Source organism: Macaca thibetana, chromosome 4 (genome assembly GCF_024542745.1).
Source record: "Macaca thibetana thibetana isolate TM-01 chromosome 4, ASM2454274v1, whole genome shotgun sequence".
Lineage (NCBI taxonomy): Eukaryota > Metazoa > Chordata > Mammalia > Primates > Cercopithecidae > Macaca > Macaca thibetana.
In genome coordinates this window covers 96,274,861-96,278,868 of record NC_065581.1, presented here as the reverse complement: position 1 = coordinate 96,278,868, position 4,008 = coordinate 96,274,861, and the positions used below count along the sequence as shown (strand labels likewise).

The 4,008-nt window shown below is 45.1% G+C and overlaps 1 pseudogene; it reads right to left on the bottom strand.

Moving 5' to 3' along the window:
* Window positions 1–1,128: 1,128 nt before the first annotated feature.
* On the bottom strand, window positions 1,129–2,369 carry LOC126952180 (60S ribosomal protein L3-like; annotated as a pseudogene).
* Window positions 2,370–4,008: the final 1,639 nt, after the last annotated feature.

Genomic DNA, 4,008 nt, shown 5'->3' with positions numbered 1-4,008 from the left:
CAGTCCTGCTGTGGTGTTGGAGGAGGGTTGCATCTGAGCGGGGCAGTGAGAGTGGACAGACTTGGCCAGATAAGGGACTTGATAGCTGATTAGACATGGGTCATAAGTTGAAAACTTGACTCTGGTGGAGTCACTGACCATGATATGCAAAGCAGGAAGGAACTCTTTCTCTGGTCTTTGGTGAAAGAATGAAGGCTGGTGCAATGTTAAAGCTTTGAGGGAGGGTGAGCCCTAGTCCCTCGAATGTCACTACTACTGAGATATCATGCAGGCTGCTGCTGAATCTTCCCTTGTTCCTGACTGCCTCATTCCTGACCATAGGTGTTGTCAGGGCATCTGTCTTTCAGCCACTTCCTTCTCATGATCACATCGGCACTGTTGGTTCTTATTATGCAGACAATGCTGTTCGGCTGTGATGCCATCTTGGATTGCAGGATATTTCGTTAGGGTGTCAAAGGGCCTGTTCACTCTGTGCCACACCTGGATACACTAATTTGTCTTGCTGCTGCCCTGCTTTGCTGGGAGGTGTGTGTGTGTGTGTGTACACGTGTGTGTGTGTGTTGAAGGACTTATCAGCCTACACATAGCACATGGCTGTTTCTTTCCTGGGCATTAGGAATTCTACAATACTTTGCTGTTTTCCCAGGTTTCTGTCCAAGAAGGGCCTAGTGTCTCTTTGCTCTGTTTTTGCAATGTATCATCATATTTCACACCCTCCCTAACACACACACACACACACACACACACACACACATAATACATATATGCTTTTTACTTCTGTATGTCCCCTTCAGTTCTTACTTTATCTCATGCAAGAGGATCTTTACCTAATCTTGGGGTAGAATGTGTAGGGGAAGGCATTGCTTTACTTGTCAGCCCATCTTTCCAATTATTCTATCTATGTCAGAGATGAGGCATTTGGAGTCAAGCACTGACTCCTGTGTTTTCTACTTTATGCTGTGTCATTTGATCACTGAGGTAACTAATACCACATGAGTAAGAGTAGGAGTAACAAGAAATACTAGAAAAAAACCTAAGAATTCAATATATGAAACAAATTTGAAAATGGGAGGGCATCCTGCTCTTTTTTTTTTTTTTTTCCCAGTGGGAAATAACTTTTACTGAGACCCCACCAGCTGCAAAATCTGTTCCTGGCATTAAGCTCCTTCTTCCTTTGCAATTCGGTCTTTCTTGAGTGGTCCCATTAATGCTTTCTTCTCCTCCATGGTTTGGAAGCGGCCATGGCCAAACTTGGAGGTAGTGTCAATGAACTTAATGTCAATCTTCTCCAGAGCCCGCTGCTTCATCTGCACCAGCAAGGACTTGCGGAGGGTGAGCACCCGCTTCTTGGTTCCCATCACACAGCCTTTCAGCATGACAAAGTCATTGGTCACTTCACCGTAGTGGACAAAGCCACCTAGTGGGTTGATGCTCTTGTCAGACAGGTCATAGTCAGTGGAGGCATTGTTCTTGATCAGCTTGCCATCCTTGATTAGGTAGCCCTGGCCAATCTTATAGCTCTTCTTGTTGATCTCAGTGCGGTGATGGTAGCCTTTCTGCCCAGTGCATGCCACAGAGAAGGCCACATGAGCAGGATGCTACGCCCCAATACAGGTCACCTTGCTCAGGCCTTGGTGGGTCTTGCGGGGCAGCTTCTTGGTGTGCCAACGACTGGTGACCCCTCTGTAGTCTTTGCCCTTGGTCACCCAGATGATGTTGATCATCTCATCCTGCCCAAACACTTGGTTCACAGGTACCTGCTGCTCGAGCCTCTCACAGGCCCAGTACAGCTTCTCGGCCATGGTGCCTCCATTCACCTGGATCTCCATCAGGTGGACCTTCTTCTGGCGCAGAGGAAGCAGGCGCATCTGGGTGTGGGCAATGATGCAGATGAGTTGGCAGTACTTCTTCATGCTGCTGAAGTCCTTCTCCAGCTGCTTCTTGCCATCCTCATCCTGCCATTTCTTGCAGTGCTTAGTAAAGGCCTTCTTCTTAGATTTATGCCGGTTCTTATAGAAACACCTCTTGCATTCATCACTGGTGTGCTCAGCGAAGACAGTCTTGAAGGTCCAGAGGCCTCGAGGGGTTTTCACGTAGCCTACAATGCCCACAAACACCATGGGTGTCGTCTCCACAACGGTCACAGCCTCCACTACCTCCTTCTTGTTCCCCTTGGATCCTGGCCTGTCAAATTCCCGCACGATGTGGGTCATGCCGGCCTTGTATCCCCGGAAGGCTGTGAGGTGGACCAGCTTGGACGGGTCATCCTTAGGGAAGCTCTTCACCTTCCCACGATGCCTGCTGCTGCACTTCCAAGGCAGGAAGCCAAGGGACCCATGTCTGGGAGCGGAGAACTTTCTGTGAGACATCACACCATCAAATCCCGCCGGTAGAGCCCTGCTCTTTTACTTAAAATTGTGTTTTCACCGTTTTCCTATTTTGTTACATACTTTTCAAAAACATATTTTTAAATGGTGGCATCATTTATTTAACTGCCCTTCTATTGTTGGAATTAAGTTTTTCTAAGATTTCTCTTTTTGAATTTCAAACAACTTAGTGATGAAAAACAGTGTGCATAAGTCTTTGAGTACACTTCTTTTTATTTCCTTAATAAGAATTCCTAAGGGGGAATTGCTGAGTCAAAGCAAACGAACATTTAAAGGACTCTTGATAATTGTGTCCAAATTGCCCTGCAGATAAGTGGTTGCAAACACTTCAAACTGCAGCACCTATTTATCCATGTTGTTAGCAGCCTTATTACTTTGAACATCATCATTTATAGGATCTTTTCCATTTGAGATTTCATCTTTCCATGTAGTTTTAACTTGAAAGTCTTTATTTGTAGTGAGGTTATCTTAGTCTGTTTTCTTTCTAAATTTTTATTTAACTTTTTTTTTTTTATAGACATGGGGTTTTGCCATGTTGCCCAGGGTGATTTCGATCAAGCAATCCTCCCGCCTTGGCCTCCCAAAGTGCTGGGATTACAGGTGTGAGTCATTATGCCTGACTCCAGTCTGTTTTCTGTTATTATAATATAACACTTGAAGACTAGGAAGTTTATAATGGAAAGAGGCTTATTTAGCTCACAGTTCTGGAAACTGGGAGGTCCAAGATCAGGTGACTGAATCCGGTCCGCTTCTGGTGAGGATCTTGTGCTGCCTTACAACACGGCAGAGAAGTGGAAGGGGAAGTGGGCAAGAACAGAAGGGATATTAGGTCTTAATGACCAAATCACTTCTTAGAGGCCCCACGTCCCAACATTGCCACACTGGGGACCCAATTTCCAACACATGAATTCTGGGGACACACTCAAACCATAGCAGAGGTTGAATATTCCAAAAAAAAAAATAGTTTGGAAGCTTCCTAGAGAAGTGGAACTGGTGTGGATCTGTAAAAGAAGAGCCTTGACAGCCTTGGGAAGGGATTATCATCCATGCTCAGGAAGACAGATGGGAATATGGGATGAGGAATGGGAAAATGAGAACTTGGACAAGATGGTAAGGTGGGGGATCTTCCTAGGAGGAGGGGACTGAATCAGGACATCTAGTGCCCCCGAAACCTTCAACTACTCAGGAACCTCAGTATGATCACATTCACTTTTATTTGTAGCCATCATATTAAAAAAAAAAAACTTCTCTTTTTTTTTTTCCTAAGTAAACTACTCTTTTTTTTTTCCTAAGTAAACTAGAAGACAGAAAAGCTGTAAGGCTGACATATAGCATATTCCAAGTGGGACCCATTTGCTGGCTTAGCAGTAGATCAGCACAAATTATGAGCATTTAGACATGTGTTAACCTACTAATTGAGGGTTGGGGGACACTAGATGATGAGGCCTCTAGTAGATGCCCTTGATCTGCCCCCTCCCGATTCCTGAAACACCAATTAACACTCTCAGTCAATACTAGAAAACATATGGTGAAGATAAACAGTACCCCATAAAGAATATCACCCTGGCTTGTCACAGGACATTAACTGACCCATACTGGCACCCCTACGGGGGTGGCAGCA